Genomic DNA, 10852 nt, shown 5'->3' with positions numbered 1-10852 from the left:
CTTTCTTTCTTTTTTTTTAAGATTTTATTTATTTGACAGAGAGAGAGAGAGAGAACAAGCAGGGGGGAGCAGCAGAGGGAAGGGAGAAGCAGGCTCTCTGCTGAGCCTGATGCAGGGCTCGATCCTAGGATCATGACCTGAGCCGAAGGCAGACGCTTAACCGATTGAGTCACCCAGGCGCCCCCTCTTTTCCCCTTTAGACATGTTACAGATTCAGCTCAAGCCTCTTCACACCCCTCCCTAATCCCATGTCTCTCTCCCCATCATTAGAGACAACCACTACCCTGAATTTTTTTAAAAGATTTTTATTTATTTGTCAGACAGCACAAGCAGGGGGAGCGGCAGGCAGAGGGAGAGGGAGAAGCAGGCTTCCCACTGAGCAGGGAGCCCGATGTGGGGCTCGATCCCAGGACCCCGGGATCATGACCTGAGCCGAAGGCAGACGCTTAACCAACTGAGCCACGCAGGCACCCCTTGGATTTCTTTATGATATACAAATGTTACAAAAATCAAAGTTTTCAAATAAATGTATAGTAATGCAATACTGTTTATGTAGGTTTTATAAAGGGGGTTCATTTTTAGCCCTTGCTAAAAACATTTGAAAACCACTATCTTGGACCACAGTAAAGAGGTTATTGTAGGATTCTGAGAGAGCGGAGAGCTGGATAGGAGAATAGAAAACTGAAGGTGAGGAAACACCAAGATGTGACCACAGTGAAATGCATGGGACTTGGATCTGTGTGGATTCGGGAAGGCAACAGGTCAAAGGCAGTGCCTAAGTTGGTAGGATTGTGGCCTTTAACTGAGAGAAAGGTAGTCCGCTAACAAAAATAAGGAAGATGGAGTGGTAGATAAATGGATGAGAAGCCTAAATCCCTTTATCTTACAAATAGGTAATCAGGCTCAAAAGTTTTCTCTAGTCATTGTTTGGCAGGGGTGCATAAGAGAGGTATTTTGAAAAAGACATGTTAGAGTAACGGTCAGGAGTGGTTATTTTTATTCATGTTAATCTGTCCTCATACTATTCAAAAAAGATTACAATTGTAAGATCAGAAGTCAAAATCCAAATTATTTGCAGTTTGTTTAATTTTTTTGCTCACATACCTTATTGATGAGTGAGAAAAGCCATCTTCTGTACTTTATATCTACCATGACAATGTTTCTCAAGAAGGCAGGACCATTTATGTAAATTTAAAGATAATGGGTTTTTAACGTGGGCGCCTGGGTGGCTCAGTAAGTTAGGCATCTGCCTTCAGCTGAGGTCATGATCCCGGGGTCCTGGGATTGAACCCCGAGTTGGGCTCTCTGCCCAGTGGGGAGTCCGCTTCTCCCTCTGTGCTCTCTCTCTCTCTCTCAAATAAATAAATAAAATCTTTAAAAAAAAAAGAGTTTTTAATGTAATGTTCTGTCAGCTAGTTAAAATTTCTGAACACTGGGTCCAGGCCATTTCCATTTTTACTGTTTGTGGATTTTGCAATCTTCCCAGGGGATGTAGGAAGAACTCACTGTTCTTTTGAGCTAGGATACTGGAAGTGGCTTTCCATAATGTCTACTAAGGGTAGGTTGGAGATGGAAGAGATTAGAAAAGAGGATCAAATTATAATAACAGTTATAATAAAATAATAATAATAAATATATGTATTGAACACTTATTATATACCCAGCACAGTTCCAAGAACTTTACCTGGATTATTAAAAAATTTTTTTTGAAATATTTTACCTTTTTTTCTAATCTCTACACTCAACAAGGGGCTCAAACTCATGACCCCAAGACCAAGAGTTACATGCTCTACTAACTGAGCCAGTGAGGCGCCCCATACCTAGATTATTTCACTTAACTGCCACAACAACCCTATGTGGCTGGTGCTATTCTTACCATCCTTTTTCTTTTCTTTTTTTTTTAAAGATTTTATTTATTTATTTCAGACAGACAGAGACAGCGAGAGAGGGAACACAAGCAGGGGGAGTGGGAGAGGGAGAAGCAGGCTTCCCACGGAGCAGGGAGCCCGATGCAGGGCTCGATCCCAGGACCCTGGGATCATGACCTGAGCCCAAGGCAGACGCTTAACGACTAAGCCACCCAGGCGCCCCTCTTACTATCCTTTTTCATATGGGAAAATGAGGCCCCAAAGTTTAAGTTATTTTCCCAAAATCATATAATGAAAGGTGGTAAAGCTAGGGTTTGAACTCAGTTAACTGGATACCAGCAGCCATGTCAGGCAGGATTTGGCAGTTAAAAGAATCTCTTCTTAAAAGCAATTTTACGGTGATTTTCTCAGCTGGCTAGGATTTCTTGAGCACCAGAAAGTCCTAGTTTTTTACCTGCCCACCGATGGTATAGCAAAGTCAGAACCTAAAAAGGTGGTGGTCACTTAGCTCCATTCTCTGGATTCAGGCTGCACATTACAATCCTCAAGCCTGTCACACCATCCAGCTGCGACACCCATGGAGTGGATTAAAAGACTCCATTATTGCTTCATTCTATTCTGAATTCTTTTCCTATTCTTCCTCTCTGTTAGGGTCATAATTCTAACAGATATTTAAATGGCCTCCTATAGACTCTCCAAAGGTTTTTTGCTACTCTGTCTACAGTTGTAAGGTTGTGCTTTGACAATAATACATTCAGAAAGATTTTAATTTTCCAGAATCTCTTGGGATCTTAGACATAACGCTGCATTTTGTTTTCCAGTCAATGCTTTTCTTTGTGGAGCGAAGGAACAAGAATTTGAAAAATACACTTTAATTTGTTTTTCAAAAGCGATCATGTTTACAGTCACTTGTGTAATATGACTTGGCTGAGATTTTAGAAATTAAATAGCAATGTTAGACAACAGGCCCCAAATGGAGTCAGTTATGCTAAGCCCCACATCACCAAACTGAGACTTCCTTAGTTTTAATGTCTCCCAGAAATGGAATCTTAAACCAGTCAATCAGGAATAACCTGGTCAGCACTGGCTAGGGAATCTGCCTGATAGGCCCCTGCTAAACCCTAAAGGAAAATAACCTGACCGCAACAACCCGCTTTTTGTTCCTATAACTTGTCCTGCTCCCTTCTGCCTATAAACTCTCCCGTATTGTACAGCTCCTCAGAGCTTTCTATCTGCTAGTTGGGATGCCGCCAGATTCGTGAATCGGCGAATAAACCCAATAAGATCTTTAAATTTACTCTGTTAAATTTTGTTTTTTGGGTTGTTTTTTTTTTTGTTTTTTTTTTTTACACCAGAGCTTCAAGATCCAGAGCTGCAAGTTCAGGACCCGAGACGTTAAGACACTACTTTGTAGATTTAGAAGTTTTGTTAGGCAAAGTCATTAGGTGTGGAGGGTAGATAGGCACATTTTCAGATGGGCCCGGAATGGCCCTGAATGATAATCTGCAGCCGGCTGTCTAATGGGAAAATTCGTGCTTGAAAAATGAAGTATAAGGCTACGTTACTATTCTGGCCTGTAGGCATCCGGAGCTCTTTAAGTGATTCTTGGGGTTTTCCATGCAAACAGGTGGGTCACACTCAGGCCAACGTGCCATTTGGGAAATGGTTTCCTGATTCCTTGGCCCCTTGGCAGATCTCATTTCTTTTCCCTAGAAGTTTTATTACGAAAAAATTCAAATATACAGCAAGGTTGAAAGACCTTTACAGTAAACACCCCATATGTCCACCACCTAGATTCTACCATTAACATTCAACCTTCCTTGTTGGTCACAGTATCTATCCATCTCTCTCCCCATTCATCAATCCTCCCCCTCACTAAGGGGGCGGGAGTAGCAAACTGCAGGTGGCTTTCAAGTGGTGATTCCAGAGGATGCCCTTTGCATACCTTCAGTTTTAGTGCCCCGGCAAGCGCCGGTATTCCCTCCCGGATTTGGCGGACGCGGAAGGCGGACTCGGGGCTCCGCGACGCCCCCCGGCGGCTGCACCGCCCGCCGCAGCCCAGCGGGCCGAGGGTGCGCCTCATCTTCCTCGGGCGGGAGGGCGGGGCTCGCGGGCGGCGCGGGGCCGTACCTGGACTGGGCGGTGCGGCGGCGGCCCGGGCGGCGGAAGCGGGAGGCCGGGCGGCCCCACGAGGTCTGCGGGCGCTGAGCGCGGGCGCGGGGCCGCTACGTGCGCGGGGCGCGCGGGGCTGCGCTCGGGTGCGCTCCTGGGCGCTCGCCGCCGCCGCCGCCGTGCCTTTGAGTCAGCAAACTCCGCCGCCTGCCAGCCCGCCGGCTTGGCCCTGCCCGGAGGAGCCGTCCGTAAGTGACAGGAGCCCCGCGGGGGAGGCCTGCCCGCGTGCCGCCCGGGTGGGGGCCGCGGCCGAGGGCCGCCCTTTTCTTTCCAGAGGGCCTGCTGCCCCCAGGTGCCGCTGCCTGCGGGCTGGGAAGAGCTTGGGTCTCCCGGGATTGGAGCCGGGGAGCTGCCACTTTCCCAGCCGGGATGTGCAGGGGAGGAAGAAATGGTCGGCCCGTTTGCCAGGGGAGGGCATGGGGAGTATTACGTCCCGATCCAGGGGTTCATGGCTAAAAAGACACCCCGGGGAGAGGGTGGGGCGGAGGTGGAACCCTGGGGCACCTTACACCAGGCCGGCGTTGGGTGGATATATATATATATTTAAACCCTTGAAAGGGGTAGCTTTGAGTTTAGAAACTGGGAAGGGTAGGCAGGGGTTTTCGTGGGATTGCGGGATCGAGGGAAGAGGCCCGAGAGAAAATCCACGTTGACTGATGATGATGATGACCAGGTTTGGTGCCTCGGGAAAGCAACAGCCTGTTTTTCAGTTGCGATGCATCATACTTCTGTGAGATTGCACGGGTTATTGAGGGGAATGGTCACGGGGACGCAGGCAGCCGTCCTGCTTGAGGAGAAGGGCGTCTTTTTCTGCAAGACACGTTTACTTGTAAGAGTGATGGAATTAGAAATTTAGAGCAGGAACGAGGCTTTCACGTGATCTCCTTCAAACCTTTCGTTTTAAGGACGGGGAAACTAAGGCCCGGGGAGGGGAGCCCTTCAGCCAGATGGAAGCAGAAACAGGTCTAGATTCCAGGGGGCTTCTGACTCCCACCCTCGGGGCGGGGGCGGGCTTGGAATGGCGACCTCGCGGTCCACCCCTGGGGCTGAGCGCCGCCGCGGGGTGAGGTGGACGCGGGAGCGAGCCAGCGAGAACCGACCTCAGCCCCAGAAGGGGGGTACCAGGTCCGTGAGGGGAGGGCTCCTGCCGCTTCGGGCCGTCGCTTCCAGGGGTGGCTATCCCTCAGGCTTCTTTTGTTCTAAGCAATGGTAGATTGAAGGTCGACCCCTGGGGATGTTTTGGATAGAGGTACACAAATAAAATACATTTAGAAGTCAGTATATGAAGATGTGAAGCAACGTGATTAGCACCGACTTCTATTGAACTGATCATCCTGTTTCTTCCGGTGGCCCGTTTCGCAAGTTCTCAGTGCCCACCGTACCGTTTCAATGGGGAGGAGCTTGGTGTCGAAAAAGTGGGGACCTGCCCGGGGGACGCTGCTCCTCACCAAGGGGTCTCTTGATTGGCACTCCACTTCTCTCCCCGCCACTCTGGGTTGTGCTGGGAACTTCCTCTTCTTTTACTTGGGGGAAGGCCCCCTGGAGCTTGAGATCCCAAAAAATAGGTATAAACTGTCATTCTTTTCTAAATAAAAATGTGTTAATTAAAGACTCTCGTTTGTGTTCTAGACCGCAGTTTTTACGTGGCTTCGGAGCACTCTTGGTATCTTTTTTCAGCCTTAGGATCTCTACTTTCATTTTAAAGGGTTCACTTTGTTAGTTAAGCTATTATGGGAAATGGCTTCTTTTTTCCTCTTTCGGTGTCATTGCTGTGGTTTAGCAACCGATTGTGAAAGGCTTAGAACTGGTAGAGACAGGGTTCCAGCCTCTGTAGTCTTTCGTTTCTAAGAGTGGCAAAGAGGGGCTTTTTGCCAAAGTCTGGGTTGACCCCCATGGAGAATACCCCAAATTTTAGACTGTTATCACCCCCCTCTTTCTTTCTCTTGGTAAGGTAGTAGGTATGAGTCAGCATTTCTGCTGTCTTAGCCCTGTTCAAGTAAGAGATAGTACCGGGTAATGGTTACAGATTCTGGTTTCAGACTCATCAGAGTTGAAGTCTTGACACAATCCTTTGCTAGCTGAGGTACTATCAGGTGCTATCAGCAGGGCACGATACCTTATCCTTTATTCAGAAATTAAAAAAAAAAAGGTAGTGATAATCCTTCCCCCCAGAATTGTTAATAGCACCAGCTGACATTTATTGAGCTCTTACTATGTGCTAGGCATTGTGAGAGGGTTTTTATGTGACAGTCTCATTAATCCCCACCACAAACTGATGAAGCAGATCCTATTTACATCTGGGGAAACTAAGGCATCCAGGTATTTAAGACTTCCCTAAACTTCACAGCTCACAATTTTAACCGCTCAGTAAATGTGTTCCACCTTTCTAGAGTAGCTGATAATCATTTAGGGCTTCTGTAGGCCAGGCCCTGTTTCAAATACCCTATGTATAGTATTAACAGTCCTTGAGATTGGTACTATTTCTACTCCCTTACCCTCCTTTTTTTGTTATAGATGAAGAAACTGTCACAGAGCCCAGGGCAGGCAACCAGTAAATGATGGAGCCAAGACTTGAACTGGGCAGGCTGGCTCTGGAATGGGAGGTCTCACCCAGTCCCCTGTGAATGTAGGGAAAGGGCTGAGCCAGGCCTCAATCAAGGGCAAGTCTTATTGGCACTTCCATTTATTTTTCCCTAAATAACTACTCCCTACTCCTAGGATCTGCAGGGGAGATGCTCTTAGTTCTGCAAGTGATTCATCTTAGCTTAAGGTTTTGTGATTTTGTGTATATTTGTTGTATTCTCTGTTATTTTTAATAGCTTGTGGTAGGTCTCTGTGATCTTGATCCTAGGAATACAGAGATAGGCTTTAGGGGATCTGTGAACCCCCGAACATGTCTGATTTTATACTCATGTGCAAGGGTGCATTATTCTGGGGGAGAGAATCTATAGCTTACTTCCGATTTTTAAAGGGTCACCTGTGATGGAAAGCAAAGTTAGAAATGCCCATTCTATTCCAATAATCTCATTTTACAAATGAGGCAGCGGAGGCCCAGTGGAGAGGCAGAATAACTTAATCTGAACTATACAGCTCATTAGAAGTAGAAAGGGGGCTAAAACTCAGGTCCCCTGGTCTCATCTTCTTTCCATCACATTCCCTTATTTCCCTTTGGAATAAGGGGTGCCAGGTGAATAAATTATGAGATACCAAAAGACTCCCTCCTCTCCTATAAGGCTGCCACAGTGTTTGAGGCCAGCAAAGCTTCCTGGAAGTGCCTCTTAAAATAGAGCATCCTTTGGCATGTCACATTATTAACTGGACCACTTTACTGTGATTCAGAATGGGCATCGGCAACTCTGTAAAGGTATGAGCCGGGAGCATAAAAATTAAGGAGAAGATGGGGAAAGATTCAGAACATGCATTGGTTGAGTCTCAAAGAGGCCATGCGGGCCTCTTGGCAGAATTGTAGTGTTAAAACGTTTTTGCTGAGAGGTTTGTAAATTCAAAATTCCATGAAGTCTGAGATTTCTGTGTAGTGTGTGAGTCACTAGGAAGTAAGGCCACCTCCTGGCCAAAGGTGATGCTCCAATGACTAAGCAAGACTAAAAGGTCATGAGATATTTTTTTTTTTAAGATTTTATTTATTTATTTGACAGAGAGAGACAGAGAGAGACAGCAAGAGAGGGAACACAAGCAGGGGGACCAGGGGAGGGAGAAGCAGGGTTCGCAGGGCTCGATCCCGGGACCCTGGGATGATCCGAGCCAAACGCAGACGCCTAATGACTGAGCCACTCAGGCGCCCCAAGGTCGTGAGATCTTTATGAGTTTAAGCCAGCCCTGTAACTTCATTTAATTTTTACAAACTGATAAAGTTTACCTGGAAAAATAGCTGTGTACTGATAGGCAATATATTTTGAAATGTATTGTTCAGCCAGATTTCAAAATACATCCTGTAGGACCAGGGATGGGGAGTCCAGAAATGGTTCTGTTGTGAAGACAGGAACTGAAGGTATGACAGAATCGACTTCAGTAAAGTCGTTGAGACGGTTGCCTCACACCATTCATAAAAACACATTCCATCTAGAGTAAAGATTAAATGTCAAAACCAAATTATAGACATTAAAATATATACATAGATGAGATGGTTTTTAAAAATAACTTTGGAGTTATTTATTTATTGGAGTTTGCCAACTTTAATAAAACTCAGAAACCATAAAGGAAAATATTGATTTGACTTTATGAAACATTACACTTCTGTAAGAAAAAAGATGTCATAAAGTTGGAAGGCAGATGACAAATTAGTAAACCAAATAGTTGCAAAATATATAACAGGAATGGAGTCTTAGAAATCAATAGAAAAAAAAATCCAATAGAAATATGGGCAAAGGCTATTAATAGGTAATTCACATATGTATATAAAAATGTTTAACTTTATTAATGACCAGATAAGTGATCTGTTCCCTTGCATGTTCTTCCACTGCCCCGCTGACCCCTTCAGTTGGTAGCTCCTCGGCCCATCCTGGGTCCTCTTTTGTTTCTCCATGCTTTCTCCTGAGATGTTTTTGTGCATAAGAATTATCTGGGAAACTTGTTAAAGCAGATTTCTGGGCCTTTCTTCCGAATAGTCTAATTCAGTAGGTCTGGAACGAGAACTGGGAATCTGTATCTTGATTCCCACGTGATCCAGATGCAATGACAAACACTGGACCTGCCGGTTTTATTCATTTCTGTGACTTTAAACCATCAATTCCTGGATGCTGATGTCTGGCTCTCTTGTGAGCTCCAGGATTATGCAGTTCACATTGAATCTGACTCCTTGGATGTGTCTCAGACATTTTAATTAATTTGCCCAACACTATTGATCATCCCCTCCCCGGTTTTGTAGGGCTGAACACTTAGGCAATTTGGGGGCCCTCTTTAAGAAAAAGTACACAGCATTGTGAATGCAAAATGCAGTACAGGACTACGGAGGTGTCTGTGTAGATTGTGGCCTCAGAAACTGGAGCTTCTTTAACTTCTTGGTCATTCCTCCTCTGCTCCCCACTCTCACCTAACCCATCCTCCTCCCTTGCCCATCTGAAGAAATTATTACTGCCATCTGCCTGTTTGTCCAGGCTAGCACCCTGGAGCCATTTCTCCATCCCACCCCCACCCAAGCCAGCTCAAGGTCTTGGCTGATTTTCCCATCTGTCTGTGCTCTGCTCCCTGCCCCAGCTCCCTGCCCCAGCTCCCCCTTAATCAGCTTCTGATCCTATCTCTCGTTCCATTCTGCTCCCCTCCAGTCCAGTTTCCCAAATCAGCCAGAGTAATCTTTTTTTTTTTTTTTAAGATTTTGTTTATTTGAGAGGGAGAGAGAGAGAGAGAGAGAGAGAGAGAGACAGCGTGAGCAGGGGGGAGGGGCAGAGGGAGAGGGAGAAGCAGGCTTCCTACTGAGAGGAGAGCCCGATGTGGGGCTCTATCCCAGGACTGTGGGATCATGACCTGAGTCCAAGGCAGAAGCTTAAGGGACTGAACCACCCAGGCGCCCCCAGAGTAAACGTTTTTTTTTTTTTTAAAGATTTAGAGAGCGAGGGAAGGGGCAGAGGGAGAGAATATCCAAGCAGACTCCTGCTGAGTATGGAGCCCGAGGAACCATGAGATCATGACCTGAGCTGAATCCAAGAGTTGGATGCTTAACAGACTGAGCCACCCAGGGCCCCCAGAGTAATCTTTTTAAGAACATACATTGGAACCTGTCATCCCCTTGATTTGCCAGCCCCACAGTGTGGATTGGATGGTCCCTGCAAATGGCCGAAACTGGTGGCAGGGCCATGAATGTGGGGTGGATGGCAGAGGGTGGGGGTCACACTACACGAGCTTGACCTTTTGGAGACTAGTTTCAAAGAAGTGGGGGTGCATCTGGAGAGGCACACCCACCTTGTCCACTACTGCTTGTTTGGTTCTGTCCCAGTTTACCACCTTTCACTGAGAGAACCTGGGTGCCACGTGAAACCTGTGGAGTGCAAGCGAAATGGGATGGATGTCCCTTCACGCTTTGCTTTTGGATGCGTTCTTGTGGTGTTTCGATGTTAGGTAGTAAAATCAGACTGTTTAATTAGTTTTGGGGAAGAAAGGCACGTTCTTTTTTAAGCCAAGTGGCATCTGGGGCCTCCTGTTCCTTAGAGAACTAATAAACCTTGGTGAGAACCCACAAGCCCATGGCCTGGGGAATTCCAAATCCTCCCAGGTTTTCTGCTAATTCCCTCGGGTGCGAGTGGGAGAGGGCTCCCCTGCTCTCTCGGTTTTACCTTGGTGTCAGCGCTGACATCCTGGTGAAGGAATCTGTGCCACCATGTGCGTTGCTTGTTCAGTGGACTTACCTAGGTTAGGGAGAAGTCAGCCCGTGCGGCTCCTTACCTACCCTCTCTTTGCCTCTGAGCCCTGTCCCTCCCTCCCTCCTCACTTTCGGCTGAGCTGCAGGCTTTTCCCTCTATGACTGTGGCTACTCCCCAGTTCCTTCCTCAAACTTATAGACCCAAACAGTTCAAAGTGCAGAGCCCAACAAGGCGCTTTGTGTGTTGGGAACCTGTGCTCAGGACTTAGAAATACAAACACGCGAAGAAGAGTTTTCTATTACCTGATAATTTTCTTCCCTTTTCTTACTGACATAGCAGCTGTCCTTATTGTGAAGTGGCATTTGGAGGAGCTGGAGAGAAGGGAAAAAAGGGGAGAAGGCAGTTGTCCTTGAGCAACCCCGGGTTCCCGGCTGGGTTGGGGGGTGGGGGTATCATAGCTCTGGGTTCTGGTATCTCAGAGCAGGAGACAGAACCTTT

General features: G+C 46.7%; 1 protein-coding gene across 3 annotated transcripts in view; it reads left to right on the top strand.

Moving 5' to 3' along the window:
• Positions 1-3830: 3830 nt before the first annotated feature.
• SNX10 (sorting nexin 10) overlaps positions 3831-10852 on the top strand; it is a 67830-nt gene continuing 60808 nt past the window's right edge. The window contains exon 1 of one of the 3 annotated variants that reach the window (XM_032401892.1): positions 3831-3940. The gene's annotated coding sequence lies outside the window, so the exon portion shown is untranslated. Of the gene's footprint in view, positions 3941-4112; positions 4229-10852 lie in introns of those variants that run through there. The other 2 variants (XM_032401891.1, XM_032401890.1) reach the window with 2 other exon arrangements.

This window comes from Phoca vitulina, unplaced genomic scaffold (genome assembly GCF_004348235.1).
Source record: "Phoca vitulina isolate PV1807 unplaced genomic scaffold, GSC_HSeal_1.0 scaffold4, whole genome shotgun sequence".
NCBI classification, from domain to species: Eukaryota; Metazoa; Chordata; class Mammalia; order Carnivora; family Phocidae; genus Phoca; species Phoca vitulina.
Note: the sequence above shows the minus strand (reverse complement) of the source record. Positions and strands in the feature narration are given on the sequence as shown.